Raw genomic sequence first — 27,798 nt, forward strand, 5'->3', positions numbered from 1 at the left:
GGATTAAAGGCCTGGCTAAAAGAGCTGGTTCTTAAGGAGAGATGTTTGATGAAGTACAGCTCCAGAGCCTGTAGCTACCATGCCAGCAATGGTAGCTACCAGGGAACAAAGACTACTACAGCAGTTAACCACACAAATGGAATTATGAGTCTTGCTCGAGAGCAAAGATGCCAATACCCAACAACGTGGCCTGTGGAACATGCATGGGACAAGAAACTCTACAGCAGCTGTGTTGGGGAAAGCTGTGGTTTCCCTGCAGTTCCTAGGCCACCATTTAAGATCCTCTTTCAAAAACTAAACAAGGGTTTTGGTGTGGGAGGGCATGCCTTTTGATCCTAGCACTCTAGAAAAGACAGGTGGATCTAAGAGAGTTTGAAGCCAGCCTGAACTACACAGTGAGTTCTAGGCTAGCTAGCATTACTTAATGGGACCCTGGCTTAAAGACAGACAGACAGATGGACGGACGGCTGGGCCGTGTTGGCACATGCCTTTAGTCCCAGCACCTGGGAGGCAGAGGCAGACAGATCTTAGAGTTCAAGGGTAGTCTGGTCTACACAGTGAGTTCCAGGACCACAAGGGAGACATAGAGAAACCCTGGGGGTTGGGTGTGCGTGTGTGTGTCTGTGTGTGAAAAGAACAAAACTCCTGTTACTTGAGCTGCTGGCTTGGATTTCAAGAAAATCATTAAATGACTTTTTGGCTTGGGATTAGAACAGAGTTTCAAAGTGTCTAAAATCTTTCAAAGGTGTCTGAAAGTTTCAAAGGTTAACTCCTGCCATCTTATACTATGTATTTATGGGAAGTGGCCTTCTCAGCACTAACAATTTTAAAGTCAAGGAATCAACTTTTGCACACACTGAAGATACTGTAACAACACATACTCAGCCAAAGCCCAGCACTTGCTGCTGAGGCTAAGGTTCAGTGGTTCACTGCCTGCAGGTAGAACATGCTAAGATTTGGCACTTATGGTGAAGTGCTTTTTACCTATTGAGTCATGTTGATGACCTTAAAATTTTTGTTATGGATAATTCCAAGCACATCCACAAAGCAGTAGTGATGCCATGGTGGCACATGTCCATTCCCCAGGTCCCTCACCTCATGTCTTCCATGTCCACACAGGCCTTGTGAAGCCAATGCTTTGAACATCCCCTTGGTGACATTCTCAACCACTTAACAGCTCACCCCTCCTTCTCTATGGACATGCTTCTCCTCCCCACCAACCCTAAATTAAGTCATTTGTTTACCATAGTTGGGTTCTGTGAGTGAGGTTTCTGCAGTTAACATGATAGGAATCCAATTTCCTATAAACTGATCTTTGAGACAAAATGGCCAGTGCTCATACCACCACTCAACTCCACCTCTAGAGAGTGGTGGCCATTGAATGTGGCTCTCTGCACCTTAATACCTCATTCTGAGCCTGGCAGTAATGACACATACCTTTAATCCCAGGATTGGGGAGTAAAGGCAGGCAGATCTTCTGAGTTTGAGCCTCATCTATGAAGCAAGTTCAAGTTCCAGGACAGCCAGGGCTACCCAGAGAAACCTTGTCTTAAAAAGAAAACAAAACAACAAAAATTCATTCTGTAGCTGTAAAACTAAACTCACAGTTCTGTATGTTCACAGTAATTAGTGAATGTGACAACTGCTATGCTGGCCACTGAGGGTACTTAATATGCAAGTCCACAATACTGTCCCTCCACAATACTATCCAGTGACAGACTGGTCACGTGTGTACAGAGCTTCCTCAAAAGCTGGTGTAGTGACACATGACTATTATCCCTGCAATGAGGCTAAGGCCAAAGAATTATGTGTGTGAGACTAGTCTGGTCTATACAGCAAAACTGTGTTTCTAGAAATAAACAAAGGTTCTGTGGTCTATGTTGATAGGTCTCCCTCTTCTATATACTGGTACTACCAAGTTCAGGCTAGAGAAGCAGGGTACATGCTTCATCTCCTCCACATGTGAAATAACGCTGGCTCCCCAACATCCTCTAAAGGAAAATGGGGACTTGCCAGCTTCTTTTTCTCTGAGAGCCAACATGAATTTATTCATTTAGAGACAGGGTTTCCCTCTGCTGCACAGGCTGACTTAAGACTCCTGGGCTTCAGCCTTCTAAGGAGCTGGCACCTTGCTCACCATCAATTGTGGTCTTGCTTTCATATGTACTATGGATCAAGCCAGGGTCTCACTAGGCCAGCTCCCCCCCACCACCACCCCCCGAGGTGCACCACTGTAGTGGACTCAACACAAGGAACTCTAGGACTTGCTGCTGCTGTAATCACCTGTCCCACTTGATCTGTGCTATCACTGTGGGCCTTTCTGACACAATTGTCATGTCCCTAATGCGAATTCAGAATTCAGTGTGATTTGGTTTGACTTAAGTTCTGTCCTTCTCTTTTGGACCTTAGAGACATTATCTGTTTCTTCTACAATATCTAACAGGAAAAACAAAATAAAATCAATAAAAGTGCAAAAACCTGATTCCAAAAACCAGCTTTACAAAACTGCCATCTAGTGTAAAAATGCAGGAGAAAACAAGACCTGACAGTCACCCTGCTATGCTGTGCATATGCCCTTCACATGGCACTCACGTTGTAACACACAGTAATGAAATTTTTAGTAATAAAGAACAAATGTACACACACCTTTCCTTAGGAAAATGGATTCATGCTATACTTTGTGTAAGACTGAAGATGATAGAATCCTGCACAAGAGGCTCTCTCTGGCCAGCATTCTCTCTGCTTCCTTCACCTTGTCTTTACTGTCAGCAAAGAACACAGGATCACTACCCACATCCTTCACCCAGGTGCTGGCAAAGTAAATAATAAGCTCCCCTGTCAAAATCCTTTCCCACCACCCACAGGTTAGCTTTGGTTCTAAGTAAACACACAATAGGTTCTATGATTCCGGTAAGGCCTGACAGATTTCCTCTACAGAAGCAGCCAGAGCCTGCAGCTGAGTGTTTTCCAGCAAAGATATCTCAGGGAGTCTGCAACATGCACAATTTTCCTTAGCAGGAAGACAGTGCTGACTGTGCTGTGGCTATGTACTACTTTCTCTGGGAAGCAAGTGCTTTTCTAAAGCCACATCTCATGTAAGATCTCTAATACCTAGCACATGCACGAGCATCATCGCTACCAAACAGACAAGACACACACTCCTGCACCCCCAGCAAATGAGATTTAAGGATAAACACTCTGTCCACAAACCTGAACTGGCAGAAGAACCTGCTAGGGTAAGCATGTGGTCTGTGTGCACCTTGGTAATGGCAGGAGTTGCTTAGCACATGGGGACCAGGGATCTGGAAAGCCCAGCTGCAGCAAAAGGTAAATATGGCCTAGTATTAAACCAGGTCACACCCTAGAAAACATAAATTAAAACCTAGAATCCCAGCACCTGGGAGGCAGAGGCAGGAGGATTACTTGGAGTTCAACTGGGGCTACATAGTAATACTCTCTCAAGAAACAAGCCAGAGTTGGTGGTACACACCCTGTAATCTGAGCACTTGGGAATCTGAGGCAAAAGATCAAGGTGAGTTCAAGACTAGCTTTGGACTACATGTAATATCCTGGCACAGAAAACAAAGTAAGGGGCTGAAGAGACAGCTCAAATAAGAGCACTTGCTGCTCTTGCAAAGGACACAGCAATTCCCAACACCCACATAGTGGTTCAGAGCCATCCTTAACTTCAATACCATGGGCTCTGATGTCTTCTTCTGACCTCCTCAGGTACCTGGCATGTGAGTAGTAAGTGGTACACAGACCCACATGTAAGTATAACACTAATACACATTAAAAAAATTAAAAAACAAAACCCTAACACTCTCACAGCCAGTGTCCAGCATAGCACGGATGTCAGAGCAGCCAGATCTCACTCAGTAGCCAACCAGATGCTGATAAATCATTTGGCAAGACACCATGTTACAGTCTTAAAGTCTTAAAATTGAAACAGCTGTCCTAGGAGGTTTTGAAGCCATGTCCTACTTCTAGGATACCACTCAATTCCTCCTCCTTTTTACAGGTACATGGTGTTAAGCTAAAATGTCACTGTAAGGCCCTGGTGGCAACAGATAGGTCCCTCTTTCCCGTGTGGAGTTTTGGCCTTTTGCATTGTGCAGAGCTGAAATTTTTGTATTAGAGCTAGCTGGGCAGTGGCTAAAGAACAATTCTAGCCATTTGGGAGGAGATACAGCTGGAGATCAAAGGTTACCCTCTATCTGCACGCCCCCCGCCCCCCAGGCAGGTGACCAATAAACATGTTGTCTATCCTAAGGCTCAAGGGTCATACCTGATGCCACAGGGACCCAACTCCCTGCCTTCCTTCCTGAGCAGGGCTCTATCAGATATGTGGAGGTTGTCTAAGCCAGCTTTCCATTCCATAGACACCAGTTCCTAGCACTCACCTGGCCTCAGGGTCCGGGACACGCGTCCTACCATGCCGCCATGGCCACAGTTCTGTCAAAAGGCAACTTACGTGGATATATTGGCTCAATGTGATGGGCAACCTAAACCAAAAGACAAAAAAAAAAAAAAAAAAAAAACCACTGAGTTCCTCCATAAAATGGTTGGGCAGCAGGAAATTTCAAATTTCTCCGGTGCTGGGGTTTAACTCAGTGGTAGAGCCTGCCAAGTTCGAGCAAGATGTCTCCAGCGTTCACAACAGAAGAAAATGCCTCCGTCCATAGGAATAGTGAACTCTGCCATTGCTACCCTCCACAACAGGACAGAGAAGCAAATCAATTTCTAAGGCCTAGTGGACATGGAGTAACCTATGAACAACATCCCAGACCTATCTTCAAAGCTCTCAACAAAAGCATGACAACAACACTAAGTAACAGGCTGTCTTAGTCAGGACTTCTATTCCTGCACAAACATCATGACCAAGAAGCAAGTTGGGGAGGAAATTATTCAGCTTACACTTCCACATTGCTGCTCATCACTAAAGAAAGTCAGGACTGGGGGCTGGAGAGATGGCTCAGTGGTTAAGAGCAGAGACTGCACTTCCAGAGGTCCTGAGTTCAAATCCCAGCAACCACATGGTGGCTCACAACCATCTGTAATGAGATCTGATGCCCTCTTCTGGTGTGTCTGAAGACAGCTACAGTGTATTCGTATGTAATAAATAAATAAATAAATAAATAAATAAATAAATAAATAAATAAATCTTTAAAAAAAAAAAAAAAAAAAGAAAGTCAGGACTGGAACTCAAGCAGGTCAGGAAGCAGGAGCAAAGGTCATGGAGGGATGTTACTTACTGGCTTGCTTCCCCTGGCTTGCTCAGCTTGCTTTCTTATAGAAACCAAGACTACCAGCCCAGGGATGGCCCCACCAACAATGGGCCCGCCTTGATCACTAATTGAGAAAATCCCTTACAGCTGGATGTCATGGAGGCATTTCCTCAACTGAGGCTCCTTTCTGTGACAACTCTAGCTTGTGTCAAGTTGACACACAAAACCAGCCAGTACAAAGGCCAAGTGCAGACAGTTCTCATTTATCACCCAGAACACACAGTAAATGCTTGAAGGGCTGTTCCCACAGCTAGCCAGGGGTAACAGAATGGTTAAGACCAAGCTGACACAGGTGCTGATCTAATGTGGGGATGGCCTCGGGGCAGACCCCATTTTATAAAACAGAGACCTGATACATCAGATACTCAGGAAACCTGCCCAACACAGAGATCAGTTGGATCCCCGCTCTGAACCACCACCAGTGCAGAAGTACAGGCTTGTCCCTGAGGATGAGGAGGGCACAAGTGCCCAGAGAAGAAGAGACTGTCTGCTATACAGATGAGACATATGGCTGAAGAAGTCCAAGGTCCATGGACAGAGTGGCTCCGTGACAGGCCCCAGAATCTGTGGTGTCAGGTTGGGTCCCACTTTCAAAATTTTATGCACCTGGCTTGCCCAGTATCAATACCACCTCTGTTCTCTTTCTTTGTGTCCATACAACTGCCAGGAAAACATACTAGTAAGAAACTGGCTTTCTTGTTGTTTTTAAAGGAATGGCTCAGCAGTACTCTTGTAGAGAACTAGGGTTCAGTTCCTAGCACCCACATGGTACCCATATATGTAAGAAAAACACCCACGTACACTTTTACAAAGAGAAACCTTTTCTGTTTAGTTTTCAGTTTATAATACAAGATCTCACAAGATCTCTCTGGCTGATCTAGAACTTGGAGGTCTGCCTGTCTCTGCTTCCCAAGTGCTAAGATTAAAAGCACACACAACCATGCCCACCAAGAAATCTTTTTAAACTTAGTTCAGTAATTAGTGACTCATGGGTCACAAATTCTTGTGAGAAATACTCTCAAGAAAATTTGCCTAGTAAAAAGTCAGAAGTGAATGCCAGAGAGATTTTTAGGTATCACAGAGCACAAGGCTCCTTCCATGTAAAGGCCCTTGCCATAGACACTACCAGGGCCTTCCAGCTCAGTGCAGACTGGGAAATCCAACAAATGCTATTAACCCTCACTTGCTTGACCCACTAAGTTCAAGCTTCTTAGCCAGAGGCAGGAAACCCTAGTATGGTGCCCAAACACCTGTCTCTCTTCAGGATCAAGGCCAGCACAAATAGACCCCACCCTGTGATGATTTCAACTTTACCATGGAACAAAAGCAACAATTTCTGTAGAAACCACCTTTCAGTTCTGAGTCTCAACTTGTTCCCAGGCTAGCAATATGCAGCCTCTGATCCTGTCTCCCGGTTGGTGGCCAATACCCACATCTCCAGTTTACAGTCCCACGCCCAGGAAAGAAAGCAGTGAAATTGCATATAGAGGTCAGAGGACACCTTTCAAAAGCTGGTTCTTCCCTTCCACTATGTAGGTTTTAAGTATTAAATTCAGGTTGAGTGGTCAGGTAAACCTTACTGGCTAAGTTACCTTGCCAACCCTTGCTTGTATGTTCTCAATTTGTGATGGTCTGAGTTAGCAAGACCCTGGCCTGGGTCAGTCACAGGCCATTAGTGCACAAAGTCAGCTGTGTTTCCAGACGCACATCAGTCAGAAGTGAAGATTACAACAGAATCTGTTTACAACAGCATGAAAACATGATGCAGAAGGAACAAAAAAAAAACAAACCTAAAGTCATGTTAAAGTGGCATTCACCTAAGACTGAGACAGGAAGATGGTTTGACTCTAGAACAAGACAGTGATTTTGTCTCAAAACAAAAACCAAAACCACAGAGCTGGGATGTAACTCTGGCAGAGAGCTTGCCTAGCAGGAATCAAGCCTGGGTGCCATCTCCAACATTACAAAAGTAAACAACAAATGGAAAGAAATCCCTGCCGGGCAGTGGTGCCAAACACCCTTAATCCCAGCACTTGGGAGGCAGAGGCAGGCAGATTTCTTGAGTTTAAGGCCAGCCTGGTCTACAGAGTGAGTTCCAGGACAGCCAGGACTATACAGAAAAACCCTGTCTCGAAAAAACAAAAAAAAAAAAAAAAGAAAGAAAGAAAGAAAAAAAGAAATCCCTTATTCATGGTTAGGAGGTACAAATTCTCTTCCCAACTGACCTACAAATACAACGAATCTGCTCTCATAAACCCAAGGCAGAGGCTAGGCACATATTTGTGGCTCAAGTGCTTATCATACAAGCGTGAGGCCTCACAGCCTATAAAGAAGCTGGATATGGTAGCCCCCCCCAACTCAATTCTGCTAGTCTGATATTAAATATGTCTGAATATCTTCTCTAAATGGCTGCTTCTCTAAATGGCCACACTGTTCTCTCTTCTAGGGTAAGGGATGTTTCTGAACTGGGTTCCTTATTTCAAGAAGCCTCTGGACAAGCAAGATAGCTCAATAGGTAAAGGCACTGACTACCAAGCCTGAGAACCTGAGTTCAATCCCCTAGAGTCACATGGTAAATAGAAGACTCTCACAAGTTGACCACCCATGTGTACAAACACACACACACACACACACACACACCATACATTCTTAATCCATCTATCAATGTATTAACAGTTGACTGGACTCAAAGCAACATACATACTCCAGAGGCCGGCCAGCCCAGTGCCCATCTACCCAAATAAATCTCATTTTTGGACTTCCATCCCAGCCTTATACACCAAACACCCTCACACTGTGGACATTTCACATCTGAAACAAAACCTCTGCAAAGATGGATCTCAAATCCAGGTCATCAAGAGGAATGCCTGCACCTGCAGTCACAGCCACACAAGAGGCTGAGGCAAGATTTTCTGAGCCAACAATAGACTAGATCCAAAATAACAAAAATAAACACCAATTCTCCACTCTAAACTGAGAAAGGCCTAAAAAAATAACTACCAGGCTACTATGATACTTAAAAATCGAAGAAATGCTTAATCCACATAGCCTCACCACATCCAGAAGCCTCTACCCTGGAGAAGTGCTTGAACTTATTAGCCTATTCTGTTGCCTCCTGCTGTACCTGCTAGTGGCCCCCAACCCAGTCTGTTCCAGAGCTTCCCAGGAAGGCACCCTCAGCCCACCCCTACCCAGTATAGCACCAGTGTCTGTAGACCTTCCCACCAAGCAGTAAGGCACAGGCTATGTGATCAGATTCTGCCTGGCTCCAATTCAGAAACCTAGAGTGTTTGACACACAGCTAGTGCTCTAAGTCTGTACTTGAGTAACAGGGCTGGGATGGAGGAGTCAGTCTGGGGAGCTCAGTGCAGCAGCCCCTCCCTCCAGTGAGTCAATGTGAATCTCACAAGAAATGAGTAGAGATCTAGCAGAACCCACTTAGCATTCCCACAACAAGGAGCATTTCTTGAAACTAAAATAATCATGTGATTACCACTGCATCTCACTAACTGGGTTCAGAAAGCTTTGCTGTTTTTTATGTCAAACTCATACATTTAAAACAATATCAAATAACCCTTAAGTGCACAATTACCAGCTCATGGGAGACTCTTTACTTCCCCTGATAAATCATTACACTTTAGCTTTGACCCTGCACCTGGGTCCTCCACTCACACATACACCCTTCTCCTGTAACCCACCCTGACCTTGTGTCCTACTTGGAGAAAAACCACACTTTGACAGGAAGATAACCATGGTAGCCACAGCCATGAAATCAAGCCTTGTCACTGTGGCTGCCCCATCTTTTGTTGCCACTTGATCCTCTGAGGCAAGGCCTGGAGGATGCTCTTTTTAACTCCAGGATGAAGGCAGAAGAAAAGAGCCTGATAGGTTACTCGTGGCCAACACAGGAGGCAACACAGATGTTTGAAGGCACTGGCAATTGACAGGAAGGGTTAGCTATACATACTACACTCCTGGACCTGGGCCTGCATGAGTCCAGCACCTACTCTCCATCCTCTACAACACTACTCTCTGTCCACCAGCTGCCTTCACTGACACCTGTGCAGTCTGTACCCAAACATCTGCCACCTTGCCCACTGTGTCCTCCTCACAGATCCAAGAATCCAGCACTTCTCATTGCTCCTGTCTCTGACCCTCCCAAACCCAGTGTGACCTCCCCTGCACAAACCAAGCATCTACCCACTTCACAAAGCTCATCTGGACCCTGTCTAGGAGTAGAACTCATAACACCAAGGAAGGTACTAGGTAAAGCACCAAAGGAAGCACCAAAGTGCTAGTGGGTGGAGAAGGATTAGGGCAAACCCAAGACTCAAGTCTTCCCCTTTTTTGAGACAAACAAGACACACACACTCTCACTCACACAACTCAAAGATCAGCCTGCCATGCCCTCTCAAGTGCTAGGATTAAAATATGTGCCACCATACCCAGCAACACAGAATCATAATTATTTTCTCATTTTGCTTTTCAATACATGGTATCTCTGTGTAGCCCTGGTGTCTGGGAACTCACTCTGTAGACCAGGTTGCTGGGATTAAAGGTGTGCTGTACCACCTGTACCACCTGTACCACCTGTACCACCTGTACCACCTGTACCACCTGTACCACCTGTACCACCTGTACCACCTGTACCACCACCACCACCACCACCACCTGGCTGAGGCTTCACAGTTCTTAATGTAGCCCTGGTAGCCTAGAACTCGGAGTTCCAGTTCCTCCCACTGCAGGCAATATACACACTAAGTATGTGCTCTATTGCTAAGTTCTGCTCCAGCTCACAATCAGTTCCAACCTGGGGATCACACCCTAATGCCTGCTACCCACATTCAAGCAAATAGTTCTCCCGGGACACAGCCACAACCAATGCGTGTCTGTGTCTGCCTACAACGACAGAGCTGAGCAGTGGTGACATACAACAGACTAAAACCGAAAGCACTATCTCAAACGGTAATGAGGAACCTCATTTCTAAGGACTAGCAAGGAGCACTCTGGAGCTGTTCAGGAGAGGAGCAGAGGGACCCCAGCCACAACAGCACAGGGCAGAGCTTGGGCTCCAGCTCCAGGACATCCCCAGGGAACCTGAGCAGTGCCTGCTCTCCCTAGGGCAAAAAGCCTTGTTAACCATGTCCCCAGGGTGCAGAGACATATCAGACTAAGCAGACTTAGAGAAACAGTCCCAGGAAAGCAAAGGAGCCAGAGGGTAAACTGGCCATTCAGCCCATCCCCCTGGCAACCAAAGCTAGCTCTAGGAGATGAGAATGGTACAGAGTCCTGTCCACCATCTCAAGTCCTAGCACCCACAATCCCTGACTCACCTTGTCCTCCCCTTACCTATGCACTCACACACACATCATGATTCCAGTAAGCCTGTCTCTCCCCTACTTGCTCCTCACACCTGTATGCCCAGGTCCCTGCCATGCAAAGAAGCCTCTTTTCCTTTTGCCACTTCTGGTGCAAGTCCCTGTCACTTAAATAAGCACTCCCCAACCAGCACACCCAGCCAAGTTAAATAGATTGGGATGTGGCAACAGTTAGGACCACGTCCTGTCCGTCCCCACCCCCCCTACACTGTTGTCAGCACTTACAAACAATGTTTCCATCACAAACATGGGGCAAAACCAGTCATAAACACAAACTCTGTCTTTCCTCAGAATCCAAGGCTAGGTAGGAGGCAGCCATGTGGGCCCCAGCCCCCAGCATGAGCCGGAGCCAGGCCTCCCAGAGAGCAGCTGTTGCTTCAGCCTCTCTCACAGCTGAAGATCCCAGAGGCCCAGCCTTGAGTCTAGAAAAGCCTCCTCCCTATGACTGCTGGGAACTCACTGCTGTCTTGGTACTGGTGGTTGGCATAATGTACACACACCCTTTTTCTTTTTCTCTCTGCAATGCTAGAAATGGACCCTAGAGCTTCTGCTTTGTAGGCAAGTGGTCCCTACTGAACCCCTCAACAGCACCCCTCCCTTCTTACTCCAGAGGTTCAGTATCCCACCAATGTCTCACAGATCAGAAAGCAGGAACTTTCATCACACTCTCCTTTCCTACTAGCCATAATCAAGATTCAAAACCGCTTTTGACCAGTTGTGGCTCTCAATGACCCACAGCCCTCCGAAAAAGCCCACCTCCCTCCTGAAGCCCCCTCAGTACTGTGCTGTGAACCAAGTGACAACCTCTGCTCCAGGAAGGACCTCCAGAGGAAACCACTGCTACCTCTTACTTTGGCTATTGTGATTTAAGGCCATTCCTCAAAACGTCTCAGCTCCTATGTGGATGCTCCTCCCAATGACCAAGCAACTGGTGGAACTGCAAACACCTGCATACTGAAATGTACGTAGGCCAAGGTCTGTGAGCCTCAGAAAGGTCTGAAGTGCTCAGCACTGAGACGCTTGGTATGTGAAAAGCTTGTCAGACACCTGAAGGAAGTGTGACAAGAAAAAGAGGAAATGGCTTCTTTGCCGGGAAGCTGGGACTGCTCCCCTGTGATAACTCCTTTTTTCCCCACCCCTTTCCTGGCATGAAGTTCTTGAAGTCCTTAGGACCTCCAAAGTGCCCATGTCATGGAAGAGGCTCACGTGCTGGCTAGTGATAAGTTAGCTGCCCACTCAATCCCTGGGTGGGAAAGCAAAGAGAAGGGCTAGTGGGTCCCAGTACCAAAAATACCAACAACTGAGCCTCTGTCCTAACGCTCCGAAAGCATCTATAGGCCTAGCACTCTAAAAACCTCCAGACAACAGGACACAGGAAGTTCCTGGAGAGTAGTTGGCCTGGTGAGCCCTGAAGCTCCTTCTCAACATTGCAACACCCATACTGAAGAGGAACATGTCTTCCTGAGTTCTAAAAGCTGCTGGAGGAGGGACCTAGGAACCTAGACTGATAAACAGTCATCAGAAACCCAGGAGAGCAACACTGGGCAACAAAGAGGGGAGCAGCCTTGAGAATAATAAGCCTTGTGGGAGCAAACACCACCTCCAGGGAGCTGTTGTGGGCAGAGAGCTGAATTACAGGATGTCCTGCTGGTGTATGCTGCTCAAGGGCCACATGTTGAGGTCACTGAGGACTCAGCCTGAAATGTGGGGACAGTTTTCTCTGACTGCCCTCTGCAAGAACACATCAGTATGTAACATACTTCCAACTACCAGACACATTGACAAATAACTATGGAAAAAAAGATGAATACCTGTGACCCCCCCCTCAAGCAGAGCAGTTGGAAGACCTAAGACTCTCCCCAATATTTCCTGGTGGTTTCAGGGGCTCCAGGAAGGTCACCCCACTAAGCTGGAGGAGCGTGTCTAGGTCCTGCCCCTACAGGAGCTAAAGAAACGCCAAGGAATTTCTGTGCTCCAACACTCTACCTACCAGATGATGTCACAATGAACCTTCTAGAGCAACAAGCATTTCTGTAAATCCCCTAGCAGCTGACACAAGTCAGGCCTTCAATGTGTCTGCCTTAGTCTCTTTCTAAACTAAGCCTGGCAGACAGATCCATGTTCTCATAGTTATAGATTATTTTTTGAGGTCATATGTTTTTGTGCAGTAAATGCACAGAAGGTAAAATTCTTAACTTTCCCCACTTCAGAGACTTACAAATTGGCCTCAAATCCGCAGTATGGAGATTACCTGGTAACCAAGCCAGGCTTATTGTAGCCATTCTTAAATGGGTGATTTAGCATTATTAAAAATGTTTACATGAGGGCCAGGTGGCCCAACACTGGGAAGGCAGAGGCTGTAAGAAAGCTGAGTTCGAGGAGAGTCTGCGCTACAGAATGAGTCCACGACAGCCAGGGTTACACAGAGAAACAACTGTCTTGAACACCCACCCAAAAGAAGTTTACATGGGCCAGTTAGATGGCTCAGCAGACAAAGGTTGCCAAGCTTGACAACTGAGTTCAACCTCCGTGACCCACAACACCTGAAAGATGTCCTCTAAACTCCTCCCATGCCCACATTTAATGAAGTATAAAAAAATAAAGAGTAAAATAAAAAAAACTACTATAGTTTACAGAACTTGTAAAAGTGAAACTCCCCACCTACTGCTTGTCTCTGGGCCAGTCTCTGGCACCTACCACTGCCTTCTATTTGCAAGGACAGCTTTATTCCAGGGAGCTTCTGGGGGGGTGGGGAACCACACAGCTTGTATCCTTGGGGTCTGAGCCATATCACATGATTTCAAGGTTGAGCTACTTGTGTCACTGAACCCTCCTGAACCACGCATGCACAGGGATGTCACAGTGCAAAGCAGGGCCCAGGACTGTTTCCTATCAGATCACAGCCCAGACAAGCTCCAGCAACAACCAGTCCCTGCAACTTCCCAAATGCAGAAAAGGGCCCAGGAAAGCCTGCAGCTGATGTTCTAAGATCTTGCACTGCCGAAACACCTTGACCTTGCCTTCCTAGACAGCCCTGGCCTATCACAGCACTCCAATCCTCTGGGAACACACCTGTTCCAGCCTCACCTTACAGCACAAGCAAGAGACAGCACAAGCAAGAGACAGCACAAACAAGGCAAGTCCAGGATACCAGCAAGGAGAATAGAGGACCACTCCATCTTGGTCACACTCTTCCCTTAAGTGGAATCCTGAGCACCAAGGCAGCCTATCCCATAGGCAGAGACCAGCATGGAGGGTGTGTGGAAAACTCAACAGAGACTGTTCAAGAGTTCCTTGCCTGTACTGTGTTCTGGTGCCAGTTTTGATTATCCTTTCAGGTAAGAAAGGTTCAAAGCAAGAGCCAGACATGGTGATGCTACCTAGCAATGCAGCACTCATCAGACTTCCGTGAGTTCAAAGACACAGCCTGAACTAGATAGAGTAAAACCTTGTCTTAAAATTTTCCTATTTTATGGGTATTTTGCCTGCCTATATGCCATGTGTGTGCCTGATGACCAATGAAGAGGGTTTTTCAGACACCATGAGGACACTGGAATCAAACCCAGGTATTCTGCCAAAAACAGCCAAAGCTCTTATAGTTACTGAACCATCTACCCAGGTCCTATCTCAAATTAAAAATAAAGCCAACTGCAGTGGTGAATTTCTGGGAAGCTGAGTCTTGAAGAAAGGAAGGCAGGCAGGCACAAACTAGCAGAGTATGGTGGCTTAGACCTTTATTTATTTTATGCATGGGTACACTGTCACTGTCTTCAGACACACCATAAGAGGGAATCAGATCCCATTACAGATGGTTGTGAGCCACCATGTGTGGTTGCTGGGGATTAAACTCAGATCCTCCTTAAGAGTAGTCAGTGCTCTTAACCACTGAACCATCTCTCCAGCCCCCGGCATAGACCTTTAATGATAGCACAAGAGGCAGAGGCAGGTGGATCTCCCTAAGTTCAAGCCAGAGATGCACAGAAGCTGGGGGTGGGGGGGAGTGTCTGTGATAAAGTTTAATCAGTGAACAGTCAATCAACAATTCAACACAGAACCAGGTGAGGTGCTGCAAAGGAGACTGGAGGCTCCTTGCGGCTCACGAGCCAACAGCCAAGTCAGTAGAGCTACAGGCTCAGCAAGCAAACCTTTATTAAAACCAAAGGAGAGGCCCACAAAATGACACGTAGGAAAAGGCACTAGCCACGCCTGTCACCCTGAGTTTAAGCCCTGTAACTTGCATGGTGGAGGGTGAACCAACTTCAGCAAGTTGCCCTCTGTACTTTCACATGTGTAAATGCGGCAGTACACACATTTATTAAAGACTCTTTGTTTAAAGGCAAGGTCTCATTATGTAGCTCTGGCTGCCCTGGAACTCAGAGATCCTCCTGCCTCTGCCTTATGAGTGCTGGAATTAAAGGCATGTGCCACCACACCCACCCAAAAATATCTTAAGATGAGGCAGAATTAAAAAAGACAATCATGTCTATGGCCTCCACGTGCATGTGCAAACTCTTTATTTAAAAGTACATTTATTTACTCATTTATTTTGAAGGCAGGGTAGTTGATATAAAGCCCCGAATGGCCTGAAACTCGCTATTGATAGATGAGACTGGCATTAAACACACAAAGATCCATCTGTCTCTGCTTCCCTATGCACATCTATTTCATTTTTATTTTATGCGTATGGCTGTTTTGCCTGTATCAGTGTGCCACATGCTTCTGGTGCCCACAGATGCCAAAGAGGGCATCAGATCTCATGGAAGTAGTGTTACAGATGGTTGTGAACCACCATGTAGATGTTGGAAACCAAACCCAGGAGCTGTGTGAGAGTAGTCAGAGCCTTAACCACTGAGCCACCTCTCCAGCTGCCTGGGACCCCTTCATTATAGTTCTGTATGGGAGCATGCATGAGAGGCTGCCTGGGACCCCTTCATTATAGCTCTGTATGGGAGCATGCATGAGAGGCTGCCTGGGACCCCTTCATTATAGCTCTGTATGGGAACATGCATGAGAGGCTGCCTGGGACCCCTTCATTATAGCTCTGTATGGGAGCATGCATGAGAGGCTGCCTGGGATCCCTTCATTATAGCTCTGTATGGGAACATGCATGAGAGGCTGCCTGGGACCCCTTCATTATAGCTCTGTGTGGGAGCATGCATGAGAGGTTGCAAGACAACTTCTCTACTTTTACTCTGTGGACCCAGGAATTAACTCAAGCATCTTTACCTACCAAGTCACTTCACTGTCTCACAAAAGTTAAAAAAAAAAAAAAAAAAAAAAAGCATGTCAAACTCAAGATGGCCACAGGGAAATCTGCAATCTAGAGTAAGAGTAAGATTGTTCCCATTTAACCCCCACCTCTAGAAAAATGACCTTAGCACCTTCACATTCCCAGGTGAGAGGAGCTATTACCTGTGAGCAGATGGACAGATCTGCACCCTCAGAAATTTCTGCTAACTCCAATCTCAAGTATCCATCAGTGTGGCAACACAAGACAATAAACAAGTAATTAAGGTCTACATGCTAACAGACCATAAGGGTTGGTTTTCTGATGCCCAATAAATATTCTTTGATCCCCATAACCAGAATCAAGGGCTGCCAGCATCACTCATCTGGTACCTAGGAGGTACCAGCAAAACCCACTCACCATTAGGAAGCACTGCCATCATGACCCTCAAGGTCTTCACATCACTGTTACTCTTTCACATTAGGTACCTCCCTTGACACCACACTTGACAGGTGAGAAACGTGAAGCTAAGAAGTCAGAGCCACTGCCCAGGTCTCTCAGGTATGGACAGTGGTACAGAGAGTGGCACCTGAAGGCCTAAGTTCTACTCCTGATTTTGATGGGACTCTAGCCCCAGTCTCTCCATAGCCCAGGCCTGGGGGCTCCAGGCAGACTCGAGGATTGCTACAGATCAATCCTCACCTTTTGTTTTCAAATCCTTGGCGAGTCCCAGAAGCACAGTCAACCACAACCACCAGCCCCTATTGACAAAACACTAACTGCCTGCCAGCCTACAAGCAGAAAGTGGGGATTTAGAGACTTACAGACAAATCCCAGGCTGGTTCATCTCTAACAGGTAACACACACATACAGCTCAAGATGCCACAAAAGCCAATTAAGGTCACACAAAGTATGTGTGGAGCCAAGAGTGGTAGGAAACTAAGGCAGCCAGGGCTACACAGAGAAACCCTGTCTCGAAAAACAAAACAAAACAAACAAACATAAACAACAACAACAACAACCAGCCTGAACTACACAGGAAGATTCCATTTCAAGAGGGGAAAAAGCTGTACTCAGAGAACTTCTAAGGGTAAGTGGTCACCAGAGCATAACTCATCGCAGCCTCACTCCCACCCAGCCTCCAATCAGGAGGCTGACAGGGACTTGGTGATCACTCACATGCTAAGCCATTTTAAGTCAAGTCTCCTACCTACAACCACATCCCTTCCCCACTTGGAACCAATATCCTGGAAGAACACCCATCCTTCCTCTCAAGTCTGCCTGAAGAGCTAAAACTCAAAACCAGGGCTGGAGAGATGGCTCAACAGTTAAGAAAACTGACTTCTCTTCCAGAGGTCCTGAGTTCAATTCCCAGCAACCACATGGTGGCTCACAACCATCTGTAATGGGATCCGATGCCCTCTTCTGGTGTGTGTCTGAAGAAAGCTACAGTGTTCTCATATAAATAAAAATAAATAAATATTTAAAACTCAAAACCATCTGAGCAGTACATGAAACCATCACAGAAGCTACTACATAACATGTTTCGGAGAAATTTTCCTGTATGTGTACACACATGCACACACATAATGCCTAAGTGTGTGAATACAGACACAGAAGTGTCATATCTTGCATGTGAAGGTCAGAGATGTCGTCAGTCCTCACCTTCCATCTCAAGGCAGCTCCTGTTACTGTTGCTGACGGCAGGCTAACTAGCTATGTGAACTTGAGTCTTTCCTGTCTCCATCTCATCACCCTAGAGTAAATGTTGGGATTATAGAATTTGCTCCTGCTGAGAATTTAAACTCAGGTCATCATGCTTACATAGCAAGCACTTCACCCACTGGTTCATCTCTCCAGTCCCCAGATTATTTTACATGCCCTGGGTCTGATGTCTGTGCACTAGAAGAAAAACCTAGTGTTCTTAATTCTCTCTAGCCCCGCTCCACCCTCTCTATGGCAGTAAGGTGTACATGTGCCAAAGAACAACTTATAGGCGTCAGCTCTCTCCTTCCACTATGCAGGTCCCAGGCATGGAACTCAGGTTGACAGGTGTGGCTGCAAGTATCATCATACCAGCTCCTTCCCTGAGTCTTTCTGGAAAAGGCTCCAAAACTCAAATTGGATACCAGATACAATGGCTCATGCAGGAAAAGTTTGAGCCCAGTCTGGGCTACGAAGAGACCCTGTATCAAAATAAAAGGCCAGGTCAGATGTGGTAACCCACACCTGTCATCCCAATATCTGAGATATGGAAGCAGGAGATCTAGAGGTCAATGCTAGCCTCAACTACACAGCAAGTGCCAGATCAGTCTAGGCTACATGAGACCTGTCTCAAAAAAGTAATTACATAAATCAAAACTTAAAATCCTCCAAGCTTGAAAAGCCTCAGAACCTAGAACATATGAGCGCCCAACCAACTCTTAAGACTCTAGTATTAGACCCAAGCCTCTTCCTAGACCCTGGACTTGCTGGAAAGCTCTTTTCCCAGCTAAGGTAGGGGCTGGTCCTTCTAATTTGACAGAAAAACTGAGCAGGCTGTTCCTGCACATGCAAGATACCTGCCATAATTTTCTCACACCTCTCCCCCATTCTCACTTGCACTACTGTCTAGGGAGGAATGATGACTGCAGACAGACTCCAAACACACCTCCTCCAGGGTCAGACTCACTCCTTGAGCTCACAGAGAGCAGACGGCCACATGGGCTCACCACATTTCCACTCGGAGCAACAAAGGAGGAAAAGGCCACCCAAACTACGGGCTATCTCATTCACATCTAGCCTTTCCAAGACCCAGGTCTTCCTCCCTCTGCCTAACTACCAGTTTTGCACCCCCCTAAAACTTAGACTCAGTCTTGGGATCTGTATTACCCTCCAGTCCCACTCAAGTGCTATCCCAAATAGCCTCCCACTGACCTTCCTGTCTCAGAGCACTCTGTTACGCCTCTTCCTTTTGCCCAGCTCACTGGCCTCCTAGGCCAAGTAAGGGCATCTTTACTAGCACAAGATCTCAGGGCTCTGCAGAGCCAGAGCCTGGGAGATACTCTCAACAGTTGTCAAGCAAACAGACAAAGTCCCTAGTCTCTAACTCCAGTTAACCACCACCAATCTTCCCAAGGTGTCTCTGATTCCTATTTTCTTTTATTTAAGCAGACAAACCCAGGGACATGGGAGCGCCAATCTGTCTTCACTAATGGTCTTTCCTTCCCCAGAGCTTCCCTGCACAGAAGCCCACATAGTCCTGTGCAGGTACACTTCAGATTCTCCTGTGTAAATGCTCAACAATGACCTAACAGCCTGTGCTTCCCAACGCCTGCCCATTACACTGTCCATAAACCCTAGGACCGGCGGGTGAAGGGGCTACTCCACTACTCCTTAGAAACCATATCCCTGCCTAGGATAGTGGGAGAGGGTAGCACAGAGATGCTGGAGTAATCAGAGGCTTCTCACAGCTCAAAAGAGTAGCTGGGTAAGCACTGGGGACACACTTGTCTTCCTACCATCATCCCAACCTGTCAGCTAAGCAGCTCTGTTCAGATTCCCATCCTGCTCTCCGCCCAGTCCCTTCCCAGTGGGGGTGAGAAGCCAGGACCACAGTGGTAGCTTAGGCTTTCATATGTCCATGGAAGCTTTTTTTTGGCTTTTTGAGACAGGGTTTCTCTGTGTAGCCCTGGCTGTCCTGGAACTCACTCTGTAGATGAGGCTGGCCTCAAACTCAGAAATCCACCTGCCTCTGCCTCCCAAGTGCTGGGATTAAAGGCATGCGCCACCACTACCCGGCCCATGGAAGCTTTGTTTTTCTTTTGAGGTGTTGAACCTCAGAGCTCATGTGTGCTAGGGAAGTGCTCTATCCCTAGCCTCTGGATAAACTCTTCCTAACATGCATGAAGCCTTGGATTCCACACCTGCCCTCCACCCCCCAAGAAATAACTTTTAAAACACCCAACAGTGGCTTTGAGACTCACAAGTCTCACTGATGACCATGAGCAGCTTGTTGTCCTTCCTGCTTCTTCAGTTAAATCATGATAACATACAGGAAGCTCCCATCACTGCCAAAAAGAAGCAGTCTCTAGGCCAACTCACTCCCCAAGCTCCTTCCCTGGGGACACCTGTCTTTGTTGCTTTCTATCTCTAGAGAGAGAAGAAAACCTCTCTGCACTCCCTACAATCTCTAGTATCAGAAAAGTCACCTTCCCAATCCCAAACCAAAAGCCTGGCTTCCCTAGAACCCCTGAAGCCCCCTTGACTCCATCTCTTTCGTGACACCGTGAGGAGTACCCCAGTAATCACAATGGACTTTTCCAGACATAAAAGCCATATAAGAGGGGCAGCTTGACATGCAGCATACACAGGGCCTGGGGCTCTAACTCTGGCACAGATTAGGGGATTATGCAAGACACTGAGCCCTCTAGCAACATCACCCTTAGCAGGATGTGCCAAGCTTACCTCCCCCTGGACAGGCTTGAGCATTGTCAGAGCTGCTGTGGGGCTGACAGGTACTCTGCTTGCTGCTCCCCACTGCCAGGGCTAATTCTGGACCTCAAGTGTGCCTATAGTTAGGTACATTTACTTTTTTGGTTTGGCTTTGTTTTGTTTGTTTTTTGAGACAGGGTTTCTCTGTATTACAGCGCTGGCTGTCCTGGAGCTCACTCTGAAGACCAGGCTGGCCTGGAATTCACCACCACCTGGCTCACACTTACTTTCTCAATGAGACAAAAAAGCACTGCTTGAGCTTTAAACCATCCACCCACTGCATCTCTGGGATAGGAAGCCCTGAGAGTCCTGAAGCAGCCTTGCAGAACTGCCTCCTCACATTCTGTCCTCTTCTCAGCAGAGATCCATAATGACCTCAAGTCCAAAAGCACATAAGGCCAGGAGAAAGCAAACTGGCCAGTGGACCTATATAAACAAACTGACCAAACCTAAAACAAATGACAGACAGACAGACTGACCAGGGATACTCAAGGAGCAGCCAGCTGCCAAGCTCCTTCCTACTGCAAGTCAATGGTGGGAAGGCTCTCTCCCTTTTGGGCCTTAATTTCCAGTTTGTAGCATGAAGAGTCTCCTGGCTCACACTAAAGTAATGGGGTTCAGCAGAGCAGAGCAGAGCAGAGCACAGCACAAAGGAAAGCCCACAGGGGATGCTACATCTGTCTACTATCCAAAAGGCTATGTGTGTGTGTGTATGTGCCAATACAGGTGTATACAAGCCAAAATGCATTTGTAGAGGTAAGGGACAACCTCAGGTTTCATTCCTTACCTTTCACTTGGAGACAGTGTCCTATTCAAGTGTCCAGTGCTATGTGCAAGTAGGATAGCTAACCCTCGAGTCTCTCAGGATTCTCCTGTATTCACTACCATCTCTGTAGGAACATTAGGATTACAGGTGCATGCTCTGTGTCCAGCTTTATACACTGAGCTATCTCCTTATGCCCAAAAAGGCCCTCTATTACACTGTGGCTCTAGGCCCAGGGAGGGCCTGAAGCATGCTAGCTAGTACCATTAATCACCTCCCTCAGCCTAACAGTTCCCTTTCTAATGAAATGGCCTGACAAATGTAATCACAATGACCCTCATAATCAGGATCTAAACTTCAAAATGGCTAGCAAGATGACTAAGCACGGTAAAGGCACTTATGAACTACAGGCCTTGCAATTTGAGTTCATTCTCTAGAACCCAGTTAAAGGTGGAAGGAGAGGCATGCCTACAATTACACATCACGCACACACAATAATGAACAGCTAGGTGCCTGCCGTGACACCTTTAACCAAAGCACTCAGACAGGTCAATTTCTATGAATTCAAGGCTAGCTTGTTCTACACAGTGAGTTCTAAGACAGTCAGGTACATAGAAAGACCATATTTCAAAAAGCAAAAATAAAGTAGGCCAGGCAGTACCACCCATTACTGACGTCAAGTTCCTACTTCTTCCCCAGGATTCGGCACCAGGAAATATGACTTCTGCAGGTGGACAAGAGAAAAGATTACACAAAACTTTACTGCAAAAACAAACGAGCCGGGCAGTGGTGGCGCACGCCTTTAATCCCAGCACTTGGGAGGCAGAGGCAGGCGGATTTCTGAGTTCGAGGCTAGCCTGGTCTACAGAGTGAGTTCCAGGACAGCCAGGGCTATACAGAGAAACCCTGTCTCAAAAAACCAAAAAAAACAAAAACAAAAACAAACAAACAAAACAAAACAAAAAACAAACAACAGGTTGGAGATGACTCAGTGGTCATGAGACCTGGCTGCTCTTGAACAGGATTCTGGATCAGTTCTGCACCCCCATGGTAGTTCACAACTATCTACAACTTCAATGCCAGGGGATCCCGAACTCTATTCTGGCCTCTGTGGGCACCAGGTAAAAAGGATACATACATTCATACAAAGAAGCATTAAAAAAGTAAATCAATGAAAAAACAGATCTCCTTTGGACATGGTGACACACTCCTTTAATTCCAGCACTCAGGAGACAGTGGCAGGTAGACATCTGAGTTAGAGGCCAGCCTAGTCAACATAGGCAGTCAGAGATACAGTGAGCCCTTTGTAACAAACAAGCAAGCAAACTTTCCTGGAGTGAAGCAGGAGCCATGAGTTCATCTACCAAGCAAGTTAAAAAAAAAAAAAAGGGCAAGCATACCAGGAACTGTGCTCCTATCAGTGGCCATTAAGAGAACCACCAGGATGGAGCTGGTTCAAGAATCCTCTAAGGAAACCTTACCACTTAGGAGACTCAACCTACTCACAAGCTGGAGCACCAAATGAGACACTGGAGAAAACTCGGGCACACCCAGTCAATGACACCCAAGCCAAGTATGCCACAGGTTCAAGTGACTCAACCAATTCAATCCAGCTTTAAGTCAGTTTGGTTTGGCTAAGCACTCATGACACATACCTGTGATTCCAGCCTTAAAAAAGCAGAGGCAGAAGGCATACCACAAGTTCAAGTCCAGCCTAGGCTACAGTCAAAAAATATGACTCAGGGGCTAACTAAATGGCTTAGAAGGTAAAAGAACCTGTAGCTCAAACACAAGAAGCTGAGCTCAGTTCGCAGCATCACATAACAAGTACATCACAGCCTCATAGCTCCTGTGCTGTGGTGGGAGCAGAGATAGCAGGATTGCTGCGCCTTGCTAGATGCCAGCCAAGGTAAAAACGAGTGAGCTCCAGGCTCAGGGAGAGACTCTGTCTCAAAAGAACAACGTAGAGAACAGGAACAGCTGTGCACATACATGCCATTTTGCTTTCCTAGTCAAACCTGAAAAAGCAGCTGGAAAAAAAAAAAAGTTTCATCTGTGAACATGAACGAGAATGAGCACACAAGAAACTACATCTCTGTATCTCTACCACAAAACCCACACCTGGAAACTCAACAGAAACATAAACCTGTACCCAGGTCACCAGCTGAGGTGAGCAGTTGGCTAAGGTGAGGAAGTGTTCCACAGTGCCAGCTCAAAGGCCAACTGCTACAGAAGCTCTGTCTGGAGCAGTGCTGGGGCAGAGCAAAAAGCAAGTTTATCACACAGGTGCTCCTTTCTCCTACAGGATAGCCTGACCAACATGCATATGAGAATCCTGCTCCCATACCCTCCACCTTCAAGGCAGGAGAGATACTTTAGCAACTACGAGCATTAGCTGGTTTTGTAGTAGACCCAAGTTCCATCTGTAGCATCCACATAATGGCTCACAACCAACTGTAACTTCTGACCTCCACAGGCACTAGGCACACACCTAGTACAGACAAACACGCAGGTAAAACACTCATGCACAAAATAAAATAAGTAAATCTAAAAAAAACAAAAACAAAAAAACAATCTCCACACCCTTGGCTTGTGGTGGGATTCCACCATAAAGAAAACCTAGACACATGGTAATGAACTCCTTGGGAGACAGGTTCAGGCAGATCTCTGTGAATTAAGAGGCCACCCTGGTCTACATACTAAAAGTTCCAGGCCAGTCAGGGGTACATAGTGGTAACCAGTCTCAAAAATAAAAAATTTAAGGAAAAGAATAAAGATTGACCCTAGCCAGGCAGTGGTGACAAACATCTTTAATCCCAGCACTCTGAGACAGAGAGGCAGGCAGATCTCTAGAGTGAGTTCCAGGACAGCCAAGGCTACACAGAAAAACCCAACCCAACCCCAGACGCCATCCAAAATGCAACAAAGAAACCCACCCACCCAGTTGCTGAATCTGAGTAATTCACTGGGGAGGTTTTGGCTCTGAGGTAAGAAGAGCAGAGGCTGGAATATCCTGCTTATTGACACTTCCCATTTCCTCACACCCATCCTAGGAAATCAAAAGCCGCTCGTCAACAGATGAACATGCTGAGGCTGCATGGCTAGGTGGTCCAACTAAGATGAGAAAGGTTAAAATTAAGCATTGGTAGACAGCTCTGCCTATTCAAGCTAGCTGAAGGGCTACCTAGAAAACTTCTCTAGAAGGGACTCTAGAAAAACCCTTGAAAGACCCTAGTGCACCCAAGGGCCACTGCATGTGTTTCACCCCACAACCTGCCAGTAGCTACACCATGACAGACAGTTAAGTAGGGCCCATGGCAGACCTGCCTAATAAAGGCTAAAGAGGCCACCTTGAACCAGAGTGCTGAGCTCTATAAGAAGGCTGCCTCCTTTCCTGACAAGGACAGAGCCATTCTGGCCACTTGGTGTTGCCAAAGAGACCTGAAACTAGGAAGAAAAAAAACCAAAGTGAGAAAGGTGGGGAGTGAGTTCTTCAGAGAACCCAGAAGGTGACTCCTCATGGTTTTGGACTTTGCCTCTTTCATCTGGATGGAACAAGAGGCCAAGCTGTGTCACAAAGCTGAGGTGAGACTCCACAAGGCACACAGACAGGGTGAAGGTGCTCCATACAGGAGTGCACTATGGCCTGGCATCCCTAACAGTACTCCACTATGCTGAAGCCCATGTCTATACATACCACAGGCATGGAGAGACTGTGAGTGAGCACTCCTTATCTCAATAACTCCCAACACAGTCTTTCCAAGAAGATAGAAAAGGAGACCAAAGGGCGGCGGTTCAGCAGCAGCCAGTCACTTGCAAGGGGGCAGGTGGGGCTCACACCCTGGCAGAACAGGCTAAGTCAGGCCATCCAGGAGCCTAAAGCACTCCAAGGCACCACCTCAGACAGGCTGTAGGAACAAACCTATCGAACTAGCCAAGTGCCATCATGCTCAGGGCTGCAAAGAACTGCTAGAGATGCTGCTAAGAAATCTTTAAAACAAGTGGCCTTTATATTCTCTCCAGCCACAGCTCCATCTGGTAGGTGCCTTGCTATCTTTGAGGAAAAGTAGCCTCCAAGGTCCTACAACCTCTAACCTCCCCTCACAATGCCTACCTCAACCTGAGCTCCTAGCTCCTCTTCCCTCCCCACCCCCCAGCCCAGGTGGATGCTCTGGGCCCTGACATAAGTGAGATCACCCCTTTCATATAAAGAACCCAGAACTGAAAGTAAAACAGAATATGGAACAAAATCCCTAAGGATCCCATCTTCGAAGATGAAGACAGAAGACCAGCGTAGCCCACAGAAGGAGCAAGAAGTCTCGGCTGGGCAACCTAAGGGCTGTCCTGAGGCTACCTAAAGGTATTTCACTAAAATAAATTCTTTGTCTTCTAAAAGAGTAACCTACATTTTCATCAGACAAAAAGAGGTCACAAATATAGCCTGGAAAGCTCAGGAAAGGGGAAGGATGGAAGATTGAGCCTGACATTCTCCTGACTGTAAAGTCCTGGTCCACGTTGGCAGGAGTCTTCTGGTGCCAAGCAGAATGGGCTCTCTTCTTTCCCCTGGACTGGCCACATCCTCTTTGCTGGGATCAGCTCAACCACTGTCTTCGTACTTCAATCCAGAGGCCATTTTGTTCAGGTGAAGATGAAGCTAATCCTACTACTTGACTGTCTGTCGCCTCCTGAAGCTGCATCCACACTGACCATGAGCACACACAGCCTCAAATGGTGGTGCTGACAACTTGTTCTTCTGGTTCTTAGGAGGAAACCCCAGCCATGCTCCTTAAGACTGCACCTACCAGCCTGTTTCATAATCTTCCCAGCTCTCTACACTGAGCATAAATTACTTCACTTATGAGAGCAGAGAAAATAGTTCTGCCGCTCCCTGTAAGGGACAAAAACACTGGCGTCTCAACACTCGGGAACTCAGCTGCTGTGCTGGAGCCAGTCTTAAGCCCAACTCTCAGGAAAGCCTGAACACCAAGACTGCTCAAGTCAAGACGTTAATTTTCTCCAGACAAGGCTAACACTGCTGAATGTGGAGCTGCTTGTGCACCCACGGCCTATCAGTTGTCTGTTCAGACCTATTGAGCAAGGTCCTGGCCTGGGCTCTGTCTGCCCCAGTGATAAGTCCCACTGCTCTCAGGGGAAATAACCAGCCGCCAGCCTGCCAAGCCTACTGGGGATGGGGTTGCTGCAGTACCCAACAGAAGTATGTGCACACACAGAACAGTTCCAGCTGCCTTCGGTTCAAGCGCCGCTCTACACCCAGAAACTCCCTCATTCTCTTGATATACTCAATCTCTACTTATTTAATGACCCCAAAAGGAAAAGCTCTCACACCAGGCCCACAAGGTCATACAGCCCTTCTTCCTCTGCCCCTCTAAGTTTTCTTGGCCCACTAATCTCACTGCACCTCTCCCAAGCAGGGAGTCCCAGTATAAAGCCAGAGGCACAGTATGCACACAGATATGCACTGAATAAATCAATCTGCAAATCACTACTTGCATTTCCAGAAATTCACAGAATAAGTGATGCAGAACAAGTCAGACAGCTAATGGAGAACTGAACATCTAAGTCTTAACAATGCACTTTATTACTCAAATAAGGGCTGAAGACTGTAACAAGTTGAGATCAACCTAGGCTATACAGTGAGCTCCAAGCCAGCCTTGGCTAGAGTGAGATCCTGTCTCAAAAAGAAACAAAACCAACACAAAATAGCTCCTTACTGGGGGTGAAGATGGGGCAGCACACAGACACAACAGATTCCAGAAAGCTTCCCAAGGAGGCTTGAACCTAGACACTGTACACATCTGTCACCATCACAATATGCTTCATCACAGGACCTGCCAAGTGACACATTAATAAAGATGACATGACACTAAAGAAATGTCATCAACGTGAAACTAACAAGGCATAGCAATCAATCAGTAATGCACAAACGCTCCCATTTCTTGAACTACACAGCTTCCAAGGGGAAAGGCAATCTTTGAATTAAAGAGAGGGTTAGGGCCTGGTGATCAGCTAGAAAAGATGCTTGCTCCAAGCCTCATTGTGCCAGCTCTTTCTCTAGAACCCACATGGTAGGAGAAGCAACTCCCGAAAGTTGTCCTCTCACTCCACACATGTTCATGAGTACAAACATACAAAAAAATGACATTGTTTAAAATATTTCAGAATTTTCAGGAGCAAATGAAGAATGAGAGGTGGGTAAAGAGCGGGTAGTAGAGGGTGGGTAATTCCCACACTTAACTGCTTCCTCTAGAGAACTGTGTCTGAAGCAGGAGCTTGGTGGCTGGACCCTCAAAGGCCAGCTGGACTCTATTCTCTAGGGACACAGAAAGGCTGACATGGTGCTCTATCACCAGATAACGCTGCAGAGGTACAAGGAGCTTGCCTCATGTCCTGGAGCTGGGGGAATTCTCACAGACAAACTGAAAACAGCAACATTCCCCAGTTCTAATGCAGAAAAGGAACCACAATCACATCTCTGCCCCTCCACTAAGCAGTCCTGAGGGAACAACAGGACCTGTAGAAGCTGCAACTCCTCAACTGGAAACTAGGAATTGTACACCCTACATCTGAGGGATCATTTTTGGTACTTGCTATACCTGCAAAGGAAACTTGGTCCACGCAAACTGAGAGCCAGGTATAAGCTAAGGACTG

General features: G+C 46.8%; 1 protein-coding gene across 6 annotated transcripts in view; it reads right to left on the reverse strand.

Moving 5' to 3' along the window:
* Gatad2a (GATA zinc finger domain containing 2A) overlaps positions 1-27,798 on the reverse strand; it is a 94,356-nt gene that overhangs the window by 42,528 nt on the left and 24,030 nt on the right. For 4 of the 6 annotated variants that reach the window (XM_028786084.1, XM_028786088.1, XM_028786089.1 and 1 more), the window contains exon 2: positions 4,404-4,505. The exons of the other annotated variants lie outside the window; for them this stretch is intronic. The gene's annotated coding sequence lies outside the window, so the exon portion shown is untranslated. The remainder of the gene's footprint in view (positions 1-4,403; positions 4,506-27,798) is intronic. 6 annotated transcript variants of the gene reach the window in all.

This window comes from Grammomys surdaster, unplaced genomic scaffold (assembly GCF_004785775.1).
Source record: "Grammomys surdaster isolate TR1022 unplaced genomic scaffold, NIH_TR_1.0 125429, whole genome shotgun sequence".
Taxonomy (NCBI): domain Eukaryota; kingdom Metazoa; phylum Chordata; class Mammalia; order Rodentia; family Muridae; genus Grammomys; species Grammomys surdaster.